The 20,003-nt window shown below is 43.3% G+C and overlaps 1 protein-coding gene across 2 annotated transcripts in view; it reads right to left on the bottom strand.

The window, feature by feature from the left end:
- The window catches only part of GLYCTK (glycerate kinase), a 115,179-nt gene that overhangs the window by 26,636 nt on the left and 68,540 nt on the right, over positions 1-20,003 (bottom strand). The window contains exon 1 of one of the 2 annotated variants that reach the window (XM_086939024.1): positions 19,606-19,859. The exons of the other annotated variant lie outside the window; for it this stretch is intronic. The gene's annotated coding sequence lies outside the window, so the exon portion shown is untranslated. Of the gene's footprint in view, positions 1-19,605; positions 19,860-20,003 lie in introns of those variants that run through there. 2 annotated transcript variants of the gene reach the window in all.

Genomic DNA, 20,003 nt, shown 5'->3' with positions numbered 1-20,003 from the left:
GTGGATGAGCATCAAGTGCACGCTCGATGAGGCACTTCAGTGCAGGTACGTATTGTGGCATCCAACACCGGCTCCCAGTCTTTCATTTAAGTGTGCTCTTTCTTGGCATTTGACCGTGCTGGTTTCCTGCACTGGACGTCCACTATTATCTGCTGATGTTTTGCTTCCTTGCAATTGACTTGTGAATGTTCCATAATTATTTGACTTATGAGTGTTCCATTATTATTATTATTTCTGTGTTTTATTATTATCTGCTCATGTTTCATCTCATGCATTTGATTACTTGTGAGTGTTTTATTATTACTTGCTTGTGCATATATATATATCTATATACATTTGCATGTTGTCTTACCATTCACTTGACATTTAGAAAAATCTTTCCTTAAGGGAGTGTTGCATTAATGAAACCCCACACTTTATTTTGAAAGTGACTTTTGATTTGCCTCGTTTTGTGAGTGCTGAGCCTCTTTTCCAGGTATTTTTTTTCTGCTTTACCGAGTGCCTCATCTTGAGAGTGCTGATTTTTTTTTATTTGGGAGTGTAAAGTAAGACAGCATATCAGGCAGTACATGTGAGGTTAGCAGACTGATATGTGGCCTGAGTTTCTTCCACTAACAATGTCCTAGATAGTGAGTCTGGCGTTCAGAGGGCTAATTACTAGCCTGAGCAGCTATCTCAAAGCTTATGAAAAAGCACTCAGGGTCTACCCCAAGAGTACATTTCAGGGGATTGATAGTAAGACCAAGGGGACCTTGTACTCAGTTACGCATCAAGGCTATGGTTAATTGTACTTGATTGTCCGATACATGCTGTCTCCCCAGCTTTGAATGGTTAATTGCCAAGTTGATCTCCCTTGCATCGATGACAATGCAGAAACTCCACATCACAGCTTCCCCGCTCTTCGGAGCTGACGCATCGCCTTGACTGCCCAACGCACCTGCGACACCGGTCTTCACATTACAAGCCCCGTCGACAGGGTCCTCAATGTTGACCCATCAGGATCTTCCACCGCATCCTCGCCACATCTCGGAACCAGTGCACTACCTCTGCTGCATGACGCATTTTTCAATTGAACCCACGCAACGATAAGTAACCTTGGATGAAGGTACTTTTGTTCAGCTGGCCTAACTGGGTCCCTGTATCCATCCCGCGCTCCTTTGCAGTCGGCCTGAACTTTTGACTTGGTCCCGGTTCGGCATGACCAGATATCCCACTTTAGAGCTTTACACTTTTTAGCACTATGTTTACCCAAAGCCTTTAAAATCAATATCTCCAGTTCTACTTTTTGATTTTTTGTCATTGTGGTCTTATTTTATCTATTAAATCAAGCTCCGGGTTTCAAACCTGGTGTGGAATTTCTTTTGTGGTGTATTTACTGCTTGATGTGTTGCACAAATACTTTACACATTGCCTCTAAGTTAGACTGACTGCTCTGTACCAAACTACCAGACACCCAGAACATGTTAATTTGAGGTTTGCCTGCTTCGTACGCTGACTAGGATTGTGGTTGCTGCTTGACTAGGGCTCATACTCCAGTCAACCAACAACCCAATTTCTAACAGTGTCAAACCCTCGATCCTTACTCCCAACAATGCAAAGGGCAGTGGGCAAATATCTGCATATAATTTGGAAGTGCCGAAAATATCCCAATACAGGTAGGCCACAGCATGTGCTTTGGAGAAGGCGGTTGGGCAAAACATAATGTTAGAGCCGAAACTGATGCTACTTGGAATCATGGACGAATGGGGTGACCCACGGCACATTAGAACGCTTGTTGGTATGGGCTTGTTAATCCCTAAAAGGGGTACTGTCAAACACTGTCATTTCAAAATATCCCTCACCAAGAGCAAATGGACCAGAGGGAGATATTTTTGGGCCCTAACTGGAGAAAAAAGCATATTGAGCCAGAGGTTGTCAAAAAAAGAAACACCAAAATCTGTTGAAGATGGTGTGGCTATTCACAGGACGTAAATTAATAAGCAAGAATGTAAAAAAGATTTATATTGTATTGGGCCCTAGTGTTGCATTTTGCCCCTTTCTATAACTAACTTGATACGCAGAGAACACTGTGTGACTTGAACAACATGAAGAATAATGCATTAAACCTGTGGCAAAACTAATAATAAAGAGTTCACTAAAAACCTTATGGGTTTGGTCCTGTCCTTTCCCCCCACTTTATTGTCAGGATTGTGTCTGTGTCTGTTTTCTTTTACTTGGCAACTTGCTTACTTTCACTTTCTCCTTTTGCATGTTCAACGGTGTCACAGGTTTCCTGCAGGAAGAGATACAAGGATTCAGGTAACCCATCCTCCTTCCTCTAACATGGGGATTGTGAGTTTAGCAGTATATGTGTAAGCAGAGCATCATCCATCTCTATGATTGAAAAGGTCAACAGTACTTCCCCCTCTAAGCTTGTCTCCTTCAAGAACTAGCCAATCATATACTGGACTTGTGCAGCTAGAGAAGTTTTCTATATCCATGAGTTCTACTTCTCAGTCCATGTAGCTACGTTTTTCAAGGCCCCATCCTGACCCATCATTACGCTCCTTCCCACATCAGCAGTAAGGATGCTGCATAATATCCTGAAGACATATTTGATGTATAGTCTCATGTACCCAATACTAATGTAGTTGCATTGTGGAACATTAGCATCTTTGCTAGTACCATACAGTCCATCAATCGTAACTGTAATTTCCCCTAAAGACTTCCGTTAACCATCTATCTTATAATTTGGAATGTCAACGTGAGCAATTTGCATGCCCAAGTAGCCAAACAATGACATTTCCCAACCTATGGCTAATGTGGGAGGAGGTCCAACCCTGCATATTTCTGTTCACCAATCAGGAACATAATCAATTTTGCCCAACTCATCTTAACACCAGACACCAATACAAATACCTCTGCCTCTTAAAGCACTCTATCACAGATCATGCTGGGTCTCTGAGGTATAACAACATTTAGGCTAACTGCACGTAAAAGAGTTATGTAGCAGATGTGAAAAGGGTCTCACATTTCAAACTAACGGAAGGGTTGACAGTGGACTTCTCTCTCTCTCCCACTTGGTCAAGATTATTGGGTTGGTCCTGACTGAGATTAACAATATATAACAGAAATACCTATCTAATAATTTTCTGACCAAGGCTCATGTGGTTCAGCGCACTCAACAAATTGTCTCATATAACCGTTCCAAATGTCTTTTCGTCGTTTAGGATGCAAGGTCGCATTTGCTATCTCAGTGGGAGACTTCCTCAACCACACTGTCACGACTGGATGCTGAGAAAAATTGATGAGTTACCTTCTTGATTACCTGAGGAAAGGGAGACCCTTCTTATTGGTCATGGTGCCACCTTACACTTCATAGTACGCATGAAAGGAAGCCAGTGATTTTTTTAAAGGGTCACAGATAGAAGGAAAACAAAATACAAAGGGTAAAAATAAAACTCAGTGGAAATCTTTTCACTCTTGATTTAAGACAGAGATTAATATTCAAGTGATTAGCAAGGCACCAAACTCCCCTGACATCAAGAAGGAGAAAACAGCCAAGCAAGGGGATCAGGAAATAGATTGCAGTAGAGGTTCCAACTGCTACAAGCAAAATCAAGGACAAATGGCAAGAGAATGAAGAATGTAAAAAAGAATTAAGAAAGGAATGAGTTGTGATGCTTGGAAATGCCTCCTTATATATGACTCACACATGAACTAATATTGTAGTCAACAGCTTTACTTCATCTTGGATTGGAAAGCTTGAATAGCATCACCACCATCATGGGAGGACAGCATAAAAGACTTGTTGTCGCCCCTGTCCTGAAAATGATGACGTTCATCTGGCAAACGCTGAAGGCCAAGTTAACATTCTTCACCCAGTGCTGAACTCTACATTCTTCCCAAAGTTCTAAATGCCTGGCACTCTAGGCAGCTCATGGAACACCCCTCTGGGTTATTGTTAGTACGGAGATGCCAGAGCGCTACAGGCAGGGCAGACACTCAACCTACTGAGTGTGGTGTGCAACTACACGCTTCCAAGGTAGTATGTGGAGAGTTGCTTCCTCTCCTGAATGCATAGAGTTGTTCTCGGCACAGATGTTACACACGTGCTGGTCTCTCAGATTTAGCAGTTTTTCTGTAGGGCAAGATGCCTAATTGGTTTAAATGAAAAAGTCCAATATTCCCATCATATAGCCTCTTTGCCAGTATCTGGACCATACACTGCTCCTCTGTCAATTTTGGTAGGGCACATGATAAAATGGTTTTGTCAATTTGTTCAATAGGTTGGGACAGAAGTTGTGTACCTGATTACTTTACATAATCATAAACGCCTGTGCTAATACTCTCCTGGGTAAGCACCATGACCCCATTTTGCCCCTCAAGGCAAACACCTGTGAGGTAGAGGACTACCTCTCTAGTAGTCAGGGCAGAAGCTTTGCTCCTATAGAAATTCTCTGCGTAGCGCAAATCTTTCTGAACTGTTCTAGAATTTTCCTAGGGTGTCTATCAGTGTTGCTAAACTCGGGTTAAACTTTTTTACTTTTCCCATACTTTAACATGGGGAAATTATGTCTGGGTGGAGATTTTCCTACTGTAAAATATCGGGATAGTTAAAACTATTTATTAAACGCTACAATACATTTCGGAAAATATTGAAGTTGACAAAAAGAACATTACTACAGCACCATGGATGTATCTATAAATAAAATCTTTAATTAATTTCAATATATTAAATTAACTTCAAATTATTAATATGAAGTTAAAATAAAATAAAAATTGCCACATAAAGTAAAAAAATATATATATTACTATGCATTATTATTAATATTATTGAAGCTTGTAGAGCGCACTGCTACCTCCAACGGAAGTGTACTGGCACTAGCAGTGCGTCCAACATGTAGGGAGTGAACAGAACTAGGCCATGAGCTCTAGGGGAGGCCGAAAAGCCAAGTTTTTAGAGATTTCCTAAACATAGCTTCCGACTTGATCTTCCTCAGATGCTCAGGCATAGAGTTCCATAATCTGGCGGTTTTCACCAAAAAAGCACGGCCTCCAATCTTGGCCTTTGCAAAGCGGGGGATCACCAGTAATTTCTGGTCGTTTGATCTAAGTACACTGGTCTGGCTGTATTTCTGAAGTCTCAGCTTCAGATATTGAGGACCAGTGTCTCTAACTGCTCTATGCGCCAGGGTCAGTGCCTTATACTCTATTCTTCTTTTTACAGGCAGCCAGTGTAGACTACGCAAATGGGGTAATGGCACATTCCTAATAAGCCTGGCTGCCGCGTTTTGAATAATCTGTAACCTCCTGAGCAGGTACTCAGGGAGACCAAGGTAAAGGCTATTAGCATAGTCGAGCAGAGAAGTGACTAATGCATGAACCATAGTCTTCCTACAGTCCATAGGCAGGAAGTGAAGGAATCTCCGCAGAGCCTTCTACTTCGCTTGTCTTTATATTTAGGAACTTTTGTCCTATCTTTATGGTGGGGACACCCTTTTCATGTTATTGAGTGCGGTTTTTTCCCCTGGTGGATTGCTCCCTTTGAATTAGTTCTTGAATTGTTCACTGATAAGTCCACCAGCATCGTGCAGCTGCCCTGATCCAAAGTTTCATGGATAGTCTCCGTGACTTCAAGCAGAGCTGTCTCCGTGCTATAGCCAGATCTAAATCCTGACTGGGAGTCCTGCAGATGGTTATTCGTCTCCAGGAAGTCCGATAGCTGTCTCTGAACTTCCTTTTCAAGAATTTTGGCCCGCACTGGGAGAAGGGAAATTGGCCTAAACTTTTTGAGCTCTGCTGGATCTCTCTTGAGAATTGGCAGGACATATGCTTTTTTACAGCTGGTTGGATAGATCCCTGAGGTGATCGCTGCTAGTAAGCTTGCATGGGGTGCCAATCAATGTAATCTTGTCTACTGTGGTCACTATTACCACTCTAATAATATTAGTAGCTCTGGATGATTTTCGTTGAACATAAGTAGCTCTTATTACAGAAAATGTTGTAAATCCCTGGTTAAGATGTTGGGTATGATAGTTTTGTAGCTCAGTAACTTTGGAAGAAATGCAGGCAATTTTAATTCTAAAATATGACTTAATAGAAAGACATTGAGGGTCAGTTAGGGGTTGGGAAACTGGATAGCTTCCTTTAGACCAGCAATAATGAGTGTAGAAGATTTGAGAATAGCCTTGGAAAGCAATATGAACTCAAGCAACAATGAATAAAGAGTTGTCAATGCCCAGTCTGTACAAGATTGTTGTTTGGTCTATTGAGAGATCATATCATTGAGGGCATAAAGGATGTTTTTGTGTGGAGGAGTTTTGATTGGAAGGTGCAGGGTTTGTATGTTAGTTGATATGTGCTGTGAGGTAAGGCAAGGAACACAAGGTACTGTCAGGCGATTTGCCCAAGTAAAAACCTAATTAGTGTATTGCTGTAGGAAAAAAATGTGGTGCCGGCTAATGATTTTTTTAATGCAGATTTACATATCGTGAACTCGACCCGAAGGTATTGGAGCGCTTTACATGAGCACTGTTTACATTACACAAGGCTCGAATCTTGGTTTCCAGCACCAAAGTCGGCAATCTAGCCATCAGACCACATCCTCTCCCCTCATAACAATCAATAGAAGATTGGAGGAGTTAAGTGATGATTTCCGCATTGAAAGTGGTAGTTTGAGGGAGCAAGCAAACACGCCGGCTCTACAGCACATTGGCATCACTTGCATATGACATTTATAATTATGGGTCAATGGTACCTATGTGAAATGTCTGCGTAACTCTGCTGCCACCTAGCAGTTCCAAGAAGTAGTTGAAATGTGAAGTAGAGTTTAGCCTTGGGACACATCATACAGCATGGGCAGAGGCTTGGATCTGGATTAAGTTTAAAATAATTTTATTTATTTATTTCTTTATTTCGGCCAGTTTGGCCATAAAAGTCACATACATACATAAAAATAGACAATCAAGCAATATGCATGACAACAATTATTTAAAAAGTAGTGCTTAAAAAGATAGTTTTTACAATTTCCATTTAAGATACATTTCATTTTGTAATGTAAGGGTTTTGTTAACATATATCATTTAAGATACTTTTCATTTTGTAAATGTAAGGGTTTTGTAAACATATACACCTGTCCAGCTCAGAGTACCTGTCCTTGTTTCTTACGGATTACATAAACAGAGTAAAGGAATTTACTTATGCTAAATACAATGTACTGGGTTGAATTACTTTTCATGATCCTATGGGCTATAGAACAAGATCTGGTTCCCAAGAGGTTACACATTGGTTTTAGCCATTTCTTTCTAGCATTCGTGTATGCACTACATATAAAAAACATATGAACCTCGTTCTCTATGCAGGCATTGGAACACATAGGGCAACACCCCGTTTTAACATTCAATTCTCCCAGTCTTTTTTGTGCCCATCGTTCTGTATTGTGGTTCAGCATAAGTATCCCGTATCTGAACTTTAAATAAAGGGACTTTGCGATGGGTGGCTCTATCTCGTCCAGGAATGATTCAAAATAGAACTCATCCTTAAATGATAAAAAATCCCGAACTGCAGACCCAACTCTACTTCCATCCACTAGTTTGTCACTCATGTGAGTCCAGAAGGCTCGCTTGACTATTAATTTGGAAGAGGTAGGCAAATTGTCGGGTGTCTCCCACATTGAGTATAAGCCCAGAAGCGTAAACCATTTTTTAATGTGCACTAGCCACTGGATAGAATTAAGAGAATCAAGATTCAACAGTTCTTGTAGACCATTTCTGTATTCTATCAGCTCCGGGGTGGTCCATAGCCTAACCCAGAATATTAGTGGTCTTAAAATAGCAAAATAGTCTGTTCTCCTAAAATTCAGGTCAAGTTGAAGGGGTAAAAGAGGTGTACTATTTGGGACCCTTAGAATGGCACGCATAAATTTATTGTCCAGGCTCTGAAAACTATCTTTTGCCCAAGAGCCCCATATCTCTGCACCATATAGCACAGCAGATTGAATTTTGAATTTAAAAAGTTCTAAAACAGGGGTTACACTTTTGCTTGTGCTGGCATTCATTTTGCATATGATCGGTTTGACATTGTGGGCATATGATATCTTACTTTTCTCGATTTGGGCCTTTCAACTTAGTTTCGAATCAAGTACAACACCCAAATAGGAGAAGTTTTCCACAGTACCTAGTTTTTGACTGTTCAAGGTCAAGAACCCTCTGTCTGGTTTGCTGGGATTTAATGACATACATTTTGTCTTGTCAGCATTAATTTCCAAACCCTTTGTCAAGCAGTAACAGCTGAAGGAGTTAAGGAGTGCCTGGAGACCCTTTTTTGTCTGAGATATAAGTATGGTATCATCTGCAAAGAGCAACGCAGGCACCCTTTCTCCATTGAGCTGCGGGGAATCATTAGTACAGCCATTCAAATATTCAGGGACATCATTAATAAACAGAGAGAACAAGGTAGGGGCCAGGACACACCCCTGGCGAACCCCGCGTTCAATAGGAATATTGCGTGTCAGCTCCCCATTCGGGCCCCACCTAATGTTTGCAAAGTTGCCAGCGTGCAACTCAACTATTTGGGCTAAAAGGCATCCCGGTAGACCTACTTCTCTTAGGGTTTTCCAGAGCAGACTGCGCGGGACAAGATCGAATGCAGCTCTCAGGTCAACGAAGGCTACATACAGGTGACCTTTTTTAATGTGCACATACTTCCAGATCAAACAACAGAATCGAAAAATTTGGTCTATAGTGCTGGTCTTGCTCCTAAACCCAGCTTGGAATTTGGAGATTATATTGGAGTCTTCCAGCCAGTCGTTGATCCGGAATAGCAGATGTTTGGCATACAGTTTTTGAAGCGTGTCCATAAGACTGATTGGTCTATAGTTAGAAGGTATCAGTCTATTCCCCTTTTTAAATATTAACACAACCTCAGCTGCACGCCAACTATCTGGAAAGCTGCAGTTTGAAGACAAAACATTAAACAGGCGGTTCACATAAGGGGCCCAGACATCAACATCGTGTTTGTATAGATCCCCCGGTATTTTATCTGGACCAGGAGCTTTAGTGTTTTTTAGTTCGTTGATCGCCCTTACAGTCTCCTCCAGTGTAAAGTTAAGGGGTTCAATAGGAGGAGGTGGCCATATGCTCCTGTTGTTGTCACCATCGTATTGTTTATAAAGATTTGTAAAGTGGGTTACCCAGGTCATTTCGTCCAGGAACACATCTTTCACAACTCTCCCAGCGTGCCCCTCATTTGCCACCAGCCTCCAGAAACCAACATTATCATTGATTTTTGCAGCAGCTAACATTTCAGCCCAAATCGATTCCTCCCAGAGTTTTTTAGATGTTTTTTGGACACGTTTGTATTCCACCCTTGCAAATTTAACTTCTTCCTTTGACTTATTTTTGATGGCGAGCAATAAGTTTCTCTTAGCAATCCTGCATGAGTGGTCATACCATAATTTTCCGTGATTGGCCACTCTTGTGTTTTGTTGCTTTTTTCTTGGCATTTTTGACAAATATGTTTTTAGTTCTTTGAAGAAAACATTATGGAGTTCAATAAAATGATTAAAGTGCACAGGTAAGAAGGTGTGGTCAGCTATATGTGCAAACGTTTGCTCAAAAAGAGAGTACACCGACGCTAAGGCCTTACCATCTGCCAAAATGCGGGGCCATTTTACTGCGCGTCTATTGTTGTTTATATGGACATCCTCGCACATACTTCCGTGGGTGTTCTCAGTTGGTGTTGTAGTAGTGCCACTAACCATATACACATCGATGTAAAGCTCCAGAGGATAGTGATCACTTTCCCCCCTAACTTGTCACTTTTAAGTCAATCAAAAAATGCCAGATGCTAAGAGAAACAAGTACGAAATCTAGGTTGCTATTAGCTTTGGGGAAGGTTGGTTGTTTTTGCAAGTCCGACGGGAGGCGGCCGTTGCAGGCTCTAAGACCATGATCTGCGGTTAGTCTTAGTAGTTGGCCGGCCAAGGTGGAGTACTTGACACATTTTGTGGTCTCAAGCTGGGGAATTTTATACGCTTGGTCCTCATCTTCAAAAACATCATAGATGCCGGGAACAGGTTCGAAATTACAGTTTAAGTCTCCTCCCAAAATAACCGGAGTGTCTCCAACTATGTTTTTCAAGAGGAGATCCAAGGCTTCAAGTGTAGGCGAAACCTTGGAATGGCCGATTGGTCTGTTGTAGACATTAATGATGTAACATTCATTTCCGCTAGGAGGGATAACCTTTAGGGCCAAAATATCAGGAGTGCCTGTATCGATAAGTTCAACCTGCATGACCAGAGTGATCTTTACTAAATATGAGGACCGCTGCACTCCAAGGTAAAAAGGATTAAGCTTGGTAAAGTAGGTAATCTGTTAGATAGGTGCGCAGGAAGTCACCTTCCAGGTCCAAAAGGTGCGTTTGATAAGCAAGCAATGAGAGCCTTACAGGGGGTAAGGACAAATCCTGGGCACTCTGGTAGGCACCTATGGCGCGTAAATATGTTCTCAGTTGGTGTTGTAGTAGTGCCACTAACCATATACACATATGTCGAATATTTGGAGACAAACACAACACGGGTGTCTGATTCTGTAGGCTTTTCTCTGAGTTTTAGTAGGTCCTGTCTAGGTTTGTTCAAAACTCTGGTTTTAGCTGATTCTGTGAGTTCATCTGGATAGCCCCTTTGTCTGAATTTTGTGATGATTGAAGTACTGTTATGTTCATAGTTCTCTGGTATCGCTTTCTATTTGTCACTCACTCTCCATTAGTGCATGATGTACATTCAGGACTCCTGTATTAGCACCCTACATATTGTTTCCTCTTACCTTCTAGATTCCCCCTGAAGAAGTGCACCTCTGCACGAAATGCATCGGGGACGATTTTTTGAATGTATAATCCTACAAGAATACTGAAATATTGATGCTTTGATCATATGACCAGAATATGATGATGAAATATTGAACCATGAATAACTTACTATCATGATGAAAATTTGATGAAATAAATCAAACATAAGTTTTTTTCAACCCCGAATTCAGAACTTTATTGAACATATTTACGCGCCATAGGTGCCTACCAGAGTGCCCAGGATTTGTCCTTACCCCCTGTAAGGCTCTCATTGCTTGCAGAGTGATCTTTAGCCAAATGATTAGGCCCCCTGATGGTCTTCCTCTGTCAGACTGGACTGCCTCAGTTCCATAAGTTTTGTAACCAACCCGATGTGGAACTTCAGTCGCCCAGGTTTCTTGTAACAGACAAATATCACAGGTGTCAATATAGTCTGCCCAGTCGGGGTCTTTTAGGTTCTTACCAACACCTGCGATGTTCCACGATAAAATAAGTAAGCGAGGTGATAGGCTCTGGTCGTCAAAGGAAGACTTGGTTACAGGCTGATTGGGTACACTGCCTATCTGTGAATTGGGCATGTCTTTCTCTAGGTCTTTGGCTATTTCTCTGGCTACAATATCAAATCCCCCGTCCGGACCACCCCTAACTAGGCTATAGCATGCTTTTCCAGCTGGTGAACGCAATTCCTTTTTTTGGTGTTTTGGGATGATCCTACGCATCCTATCCTCAATGTCCTTATCATCGTCAGACATTCGTTGGGCATTTGTAAGAAGAGGATTGCCATTATCAAGGTTACAAAAAGTGTCATATAACTTGGAAATACAGTCAGGCATAGTTCCAAGTCAGTCGACGGCATCTAAACAACTGAATCTATTGAAAGTGGGGATGCCAGACCACATATTATGATTGCCCTGCCTGGCCAAGTTAGGTGCGTAGCCATAATATTGGTTGGCGGAGTTCCAGTTGGGGCCGTATTGAATGGGTCTGGGTGGGGGGTAAAAGAACGATAAGGGCCTAGCTTCAATGGGAGGAGTTGCTCCGTACGATTTCCAATTGCAGATCTGTTCAGCACTATGGGGTTCCTCAAAGGATATAACAATACAATCACCCGTGGTTGATTTAGCCGTAGGCCCTACCCACGGTACCCTCCGAACCATAAGGATTTTGCTTTTCATCTGGTTCGGAATGGGTTTATTTGTGTTTAGCCAATAAATCACTTTATTTTTTAGGGATTGGAAGTTCTCTTCATATTGGCCATCTAATTCGGGCACCCCCGTGAGAACGGCTACAAATGGACTGGCGTCAGGTGGCAGATCTATATACCCTCCTCTAAAATTACTATACATATGGCTAGACTGGAAGTTTGTTTTATGGGTGGTATTTACGAAAGATCTATCAGGCAGGGGTTGATTACTTGCTGGGGTGATATGAGGGTATGCAGGCGGGTTTGATGGGGGTTTCTTTGGGGCCGGTGCACTCTGGATAGAAGAGTGACTAGTGGTCGGATTTGGCAGTTGGGATGTGTTACTATGTCCGTGACTTTTCTGCGAGGGTTTGTTGGTGGAGTTTACAATTGTAGAAGTTGAGGGAGTTGAATTTAATTTATCAGCAGTGCTAGTTGGCTGTTTGGTGTTTATATTTCTTACTGTTCCCTCCTTTTTTTGCTGTACACTAGATGGGTTTTTATTCAATGATAACACAGGAGCGGGAACTGGAACTTGTGTAGGGACTGTAGACACTTCAGTACAGTTGAGGCTTAAGCTTGACAGGGTGATGACACTTTTCTCAACCTCAAGTAGCTGGTTCTCAATGCCAGTTAGCCTGACTTCTAATGGTCTAAGTAATCTCTTAAGCGTCTCCCACACTAGTTTTAAAAATTCTTCCCTTCCCCCATCTTGTTCTGTCATGTCAGTCGAGACTCTTTGGCCCTCATAGACAGAATGGTCAGCCATTACAATAGAGATTTGTTCATCTACGCTTACATTGGTGCTTTCTACGGTTACCGGCGCTTCATCGTGCGTAGTGTTATCAGCTGTTACGCTAGGCATACTTGAAGTTCCCCCCGTAATATTATGGCTAAGTGCTACTTTAGCCTTTTTCCTAGCATAGGCAGTTAGGTGTTTGCGTTTTCTCTTGTGTTTTAATGGTGCCTTAGCAGGTACCTGACTTTTATTAGTCTCTATCTCAACCGGTGACTTACAGGTTGCCCCATTTGTGCTATCCTCAGTACTCCCCATTGGAGGGTCCAATGGTGGAAGGCTTTCGGATTCAGCACTAACGGAGGGCCCTGTGAGATCATGATTAATAAGGGGGGTTGTTTCCTCTACAGTTGAATGAACCTCGGCCAAAGTGATGATTGGTATTGGGCCAGTAGTACGGTCGGGAGTTTTTGAGGTTGCAATACTGCCTAGAGAAGATTTTTTTCTAAGTGCAAGTTCAGTAGAGAGCCTCCTAGCACACTCTAATTCTATTGATACTTTGTGCTGAAGTTTGGTTATTTCATTATCAATAGAAAGGCTGGTCCTGGTGATGAAATCATCTAGGGTGCCTGTAGCTTTTTTGGAGGTCTTAGTAGCCTTACTCCTAGTTTCGCGAGAAGACATTGTGTGGATGGTATGTGAGAATAATCAAAGCAGGAAGCCCAACTAAAAAATCACACTGCTAAAAGCCAAGAGGACTGGCCCGGTCCGGTCTTAATCGGTCTATAACGGCCCTGTCTTTGCCCAGTCTTAGCCCGGGCTGCGTCCCGCGCTGCGGGAGTAAGTTGGCGTTTTGTAGGAGGCGCGAAAGGGCGGGGGGGCGGTCCAGCAGGGAGAGCGGACCGGAAGCTCTCCGTCGGTCTCGCAGGGACTTCTGGGAAATGAAGTCCCTGCACGCTCGCAGCCCCGCTGGTGCCTCGCGCCCCTTACCGCCTTGCCGCCTGAGTCCCTGCGTGTCCTCCCAAGAAGCTGCTGTTACTGGAACCCAGCAGCGAAGCGGCACCCGCGGAGCGGGTGCGGCGAGGAGTAGGCAGGGAGCCTCGTGCGCTGATGTATTAAGTGCCCTGGTGCACTGGAATGCCTCGTTTTCCTGAGCCTGGATCCTCCGTCCAAACAGTAAGTGTAAGTGTCCCACAAGATGGTGATACCAGGGACGCTTTTAAAATTCCTTGATGGGCGGGGGGCGGGCCAGCAGGGAGAGCGGACCGGAAGCTCTCCGTCGGTCTCGCAGGGACTTCTGGGAAATGAAGTCCCTGCACGCTCGCAGCCCCGCTGGTGCCTCGCGCCCCTTACCGCCTTGCCGCCTGAGTCCCTGCGTGTCCTCCCAAGAAGCTGCTGTTACTGGAACCCAATATAGATAGGGGGGTTATACCCAGAGAGTCACGGGGACCTGGGTGGACAATTGGTGATAGGAAGGGGTCCCAGTAACGTAGAAGTAATACTCACACAATAAAAAATAGAATCAAACAGAAAAACCACTTGCTACACAATGTTTAATTCACACTGTGGGAGCATATTGAATATACAATGATTCAAGGCAATTAGTAATTTCTTGTAGTGCCCCAAAGAAGTAAAAGGAAGGGGAGGGTGTGACAGTGTAAGGAGGTAGTGAAAAAGGAGGGGAAAGTTTAGATACTGGTGTAATCAGCAAATATAACGATTATTTTTGTATGTTACATAAAACTGTACACAAAATCAGGACCGTTTAGGTTCATATAGCTTATTCAGGCAAAAATCATACTCCACATAGTTCATAAATGAGAGCAATCTGGAATGGAGTTGATATGGGTAGACTGGTAGTTGTCGACGTTTCGACCCTTATATATGCAGACAGTAATATTCTTGCTGTAGGGTCTTCATCAGGACAAGGGGCGTGGGACACATAACCTAGTTAATGTAAAGATATGGTGTTTTAGAGTAGGGTAAATTATCCCTATGTTTATTTAAAACAAAGAGCACATCAGCACATATACGAATTGGCAGATTCCCGCCCATTTTAGTTAGGGCTAAGGCATGGGAAAACAAAACTTGGCGTGCACACGTCACAGATATTAAAGTCAAGTTAGCATTTAAGCGTAAAAATACTCAGGCTAAAGGTGGGGCAAACTCAACACTGTTTTTTAAGCCTCCCGATCATTAATTTATTTAATTCCCTAAGGTAAAAAACGGTTGGGAATAGGCTGGCCGTCATCGATGGCTATGGATAACATAATTATGTGAAACATTATTAAAGAGATTCAGAAATGTTGCGGTCATAATCTAATGGCCTCGAACTTAATTAGCAACTGATAATACATCAAGTTTCGAACTTACCACAACAGTGGTAGAGTCGGGACCCGATATCATCGGTGTCAGGGTCGGTCTAATCAATCTGTGGGTTAGAAAGGAGGGGACGATGTAATCGTAATGAGATACAGTAAGTAACCGGACGGTCAGGCGGAGACAAATGACTCACCATATTGTCGAGTTTCTATTTATTATAAATGCCTGTCGTAGTCCAGGGTTATGTCGATGCTGGTGCCAATTCTGTGAAATAAATTAATAAATGGCTGTTGTGGAAATCGTATCTCATTAGCGGGTAACATATTGTCATTTCGGACACTGGAGAGGCACTTACCCGATCGCCGTATTTAAAACACGTCCGACGGGATTAAGGTAGGTTAGTGGATGAATGCGGAACACACTCAGGATGCGTCTAAAAATCAAAAGTTAAAATGACGTTTAGGGACATGGCTCGTGCAGCCTGGGGATTGCCTCTGAGTGACGGGCAGGAGGGCTAGGAGATTCCAATATTACTTACCAAGTACGGAGTAAATCTCGTGGTGATCGCTGCTCAACATCGCAATGGCGAAGTTAGGTTCCGGATTGGTGATATCACCAAGGGAACGGGATCACGTGATCTACTTGGACCGTGTGGAAATGGTGGAAAGACTATTAGGGGTTGCTTGGTTACCGCTTGTAAACCATAGACTCGGACCGTATCAACATAGTAGATAGATTACTAAGGGTTGCTGAGTTACTGCTTACTGGAACCCAGCAGCGAATCGGCACCCGCGGCGCGGGTGCGGCGAGGAGTAGGCAGGGAGCCTCGTGCGCTGATGTATTAAGTGCCCTGGTGCACTGGAATGCCTCGTTTTCCTGAGCCTGGATCCTCCGTCCAAACAGTAAGTGTAAGTGTCCCACAAGATGGTGATACCAGGGACGCTTTTAAAATTCCTTGATGGGCGGGGGGCGGGCCAGCAGGGAGAGCGGACCGGAAGCTCTCCGTCGGTCTCGCAGGGACTTCTGGGAAATGAAGTCCCTGCACGCTCGCAGCCCCGCTGGTGCCTCGCGCCCCTTACCGCCTTGCCGCCTGAGTCCCTGCGTGTCCTCCCAAGAAGCTGCTGTTACTGGAACCCAGCAGCGAAGCGGCACCCGCGGAGCGGGTGCGGCGAGGAGTAGGCAGGGAGCCTCGTGCGCTGATGTATTAAGTGCCCTGGTGCACTGGAATGCCTCGTTTTCCTGAGCCTGGATCCTCCGTCCAAACAGTAAGTTTAAAATAATGAACATGTGAAAGGGAAGAATACATTCCACCAAGATGACCAGAGATATTGGCCCATAAGCACGATGTAACCAGCAGAGCTCAGACCTGTGCCTGTACAATGCATACAACTACAAAACAAGCATGCAATTTCTAATAATGGTAAAACTGTTGGAGGATCCAATTAGAGAGACTGTCTGATATAATTCCCCTCAAGCTGGCTAACACTAGTTTATGTACAGGATGCACCTGGAAGAAATCACAATAGTGCTTAAGTACTACAGGTAATAGAGCTATGTGCCCAGGTTTGGCTCATGTAGCAAAGCTGCACATTTCTTACATTGTCCTCTTTTTCAAAATAGCATTTCTGATGTGACCTTTTCCACATATTCATGTGCATGACAACATTGGATTAGTTTCTCTGAAACTAATTCTGTTTACACATCTGGCTTCGCATGACATTATCACAATGCCTCGAACACCAAGTACAAGGCCTTTACGCACGAATGTACAAATGTCGGTCTACCTTCATCCATGGGTGACAGGTCTATATCTACAAATCCATAACGTTGCTCATCTATCGCAAGGATGCTTTTTATTATAAATAATCAGCATCTCATAGGATAAGCACAGAAGGCACTCCAGCTGACACCTAGCGGTCTGACATCTCTGCGATGGGTGTTCAGTTCATGACCAGGACGGGGTCCTACATTCTCTCTCGCCAGGTAATGGGGTTGGATTGTCCCTCGGGGGGGGGGGGATTCTTGGCTTCACACCAACACACACTCTAGGCACACACAGAGTAGGGTTTGCTTAGTAGGAGTACGCCTGATTACTGCCTTGTTTATGTGCCTGCATATATACACTGTTTTAGCACCATGGTAGAACTGTATCTACTGTTTACTCTTTTGGTGCTTGTAATCACTTTTATCTGCTACTGCCTACTGATTATCACAGCACATGTATTTTCTAAAAGAATAACATTGGTTCAATAAATATATTAAAAACTTTCCACTGTGTATTCTCTGCATATTTCTCTAAGAACAAGTATGAACAAGTCACTGAGCGAAATATTTCTGATCTGTTACCACGATCCCTGAGGGGGTCAAGGTTGTCCTGTTCAGTGGTTGCAAGAAACCATTTACCCCCTGGTAGGTTTAGGGGGGCTAATGGTGGCACAGTGAGCTAGCTGGTCTCTAGGCCAACATGTCCTCTGGGGTGCTCGGAATCTGTTGAGGCTCCTCACCCAAAGTTTATGTTGCCCAACAAACGCACAATCCTAAGGATTAGTGGGAACTACAGGACAATGGATGAGCGAACAAGAAATTATTAATACCAGTGGTTATATTGTAGGATCGTCGCAGATGTCCCAGAACTGGTAGATCCACATAGCGGGTTTTAGAGCACACCTACAAAACACACTAGGACACCAAGAGGCAGGGACAAGAGCCCATGCAAGCTAACCCTGGAAAGGAAATTTGACAAGGTTGCAAGTGATAACAAACAGGCTTTCAATTCAAACAGGCAACAGACCTATGGCACTCTTCTATTTTTTATGACAGCATCCCCAACGGATTGTCACAATACAGTTACCCCATTAGACATAGCAAAAACTTACCATGCTTTCCCTTCACAAGGGCCAACTTCTTAATAATATGGCAATATATTATTAGTATGTCTGATCTTGATAGATGTGAAAAGGTCCACGAAAATTCAAGAAAAAATTGCACTGATGGCCCATTCTTTTTATTTACAATGTATACTTGAATATATACTTTAAATTAAGTGTTCGGGATGAAATTTACAGATGTCTCACCCACCCTGTTTATATTTTTTAAAGCTGCTTATTAGTTTTGTGATAGTGCTACCTTCATAGCAATTAATTACAAGTGCATGCCTTTCAAGTCCAAATGAAACCACAACCGTACATCAGTATTTTCTTTAGGAACACGACCTATATCATTTTAATCAACTATGTAAGCCACCAACAATAACAGATACCATACCAGATCACTTATTTTTGCTTATGTCACACAGTTGTCACATTACTCCCATATGTATGCATGTCCTGGATGTACAACTGTGTTTACTTATTGAAGTTGGTTTACAATATTCTTTGTGTCCTGCACCCTCAATCTTCAATGAAGTGTGTGACTGCCTTCGGCGTTCTAATCTGGGGAGGGAAGTAGAGTGAACAGTGTCCTTGTAATCCTCCAGCTAGCATTTTAGCCCATGTCAAAAAGGCTAGACGAATGGTTTCTCAAAGTATATTCTTACACAGTGGCTAGTCACACTTATTATTGTGATGTGAAAAGGTATCACACATGATTATTTTGTAGAGATGACTACTTTGTGCTTGAGTTCTGAAAAAATAAACAAAAGCATGGGCTCAAAGTTCTTAGGAGTCCACTGCCGGATCACACACTTGCTGAATAACATTGCATGGTTTTAATTCTACTCCATGCTTCTTTCTTCCGCCACCATAAACTTAGGCTCTTTATCTCATCCATATATAATTTTTTTCATTGCCGTTTACACCCTTGTCACTGTTTTTCTATCTTTCGCTTCCTCCGTCTTTCCCCATTTATTTGTCTTTCTGTCGCTCGCACTGGATCAGTTTGATGACCCCCAAAAAATGGGTGTTGTGCCCCACCGCCTATAGCTAAATGCACGAATAAATCACGGGGAACATAGGACCAGGGCACACGTTGGGGGTACACGCAGGTACCTGGTGTTCACACACTATTTCCACAGGGTGGACGTCGCCCCCCCTGCTAAGAAGTTGGGCCCCACAGAAATATGCTGAACTTGTCCTGGTGTAAGACACCGGGACACGTTCAGCAGTGCCTGCACGTTAGGACGCAGCCTGGAACCTCACACAAATGTAAATGCCAGAGATGGAAACAAAGTACACAGCTTGCTATCTCTTCACAGGTACTTAAGAGAGGCATGCTTTTGCCTTTGTTTTGTCTCTGTATTTAAGTGCAGACACTGTAAGACTGTCAGATGGGGTGGTCTGCCCCCGTATTAAATAGCACTATTGTATTCCTTTTATAGCACTACGTCGTGACGTCATGTACTGTGATGTCACTTGCATAGTGTCTAACTTGGTCAGTGCCCCAGCATCTTTTTATAGGACTTGTGCCCTGCATAGGACTAAAAGATGGCAAAATCCCATCAGAATTGCACTCACAATCCTGTTAGACATGTTTGCAACGCCCCCAAACTAACAGGCTGCGCACATAATTCTTTGTCCACTAAAGCATGTTTCATTCTCACCTGAGAGACTTCTTCAGAGAAAGTCGAGAGGCTGTTGGCGCCCGTGCAATTTAAAGAACGAGAACAGAAAGCAGGTGCATGCGTTTGCAGACAAACCGGAAGAATGACGTGCCACTAACGGAGCGTCTGCGTACTCGCCTGTCAGCGTGAAACAGCAAGACCTCAGAATGTGACAGCCACGCGAAAGAGATGGTTTCTGTCTCTTCGTGAGAGTGGCAGTATCTGTGCCCTTCGCCCTTCCAATTATTTGGCGTGGTTTCCCGTTAGCTGCTGTCCTCTCTTCCAGGTTCAAAGGGTGGTTTCATGCAGTAGCACGTTAATGATTAATTCACTACAGTACGCTGCATTAAAATGTGCTGTGCTCATGGCTAAGTCACAACGAAACTTAAGGCTCCCCC

The sequence above is a fragment of the Lissotriton vulgaris genome, chromosome 9, assembly GCF_964263255.1.
Source record: "Lissotriton vulgaris chromosome 9, aLisVul1.2, whole genome shotgun sequence".
Taxonomy (NCBI): domain Eukaryota; kingdom Metazoa; phylum Chordata; class Amphibia; order Caudata; family Salamandridae; genus Lissotriton; species Lissotriton vulgaris.
The sequence above is the reverse complement of the archived record's forward strand: the minus strand, read 5'-3'. Positions and strand labels throughout refer to the sequence as shown.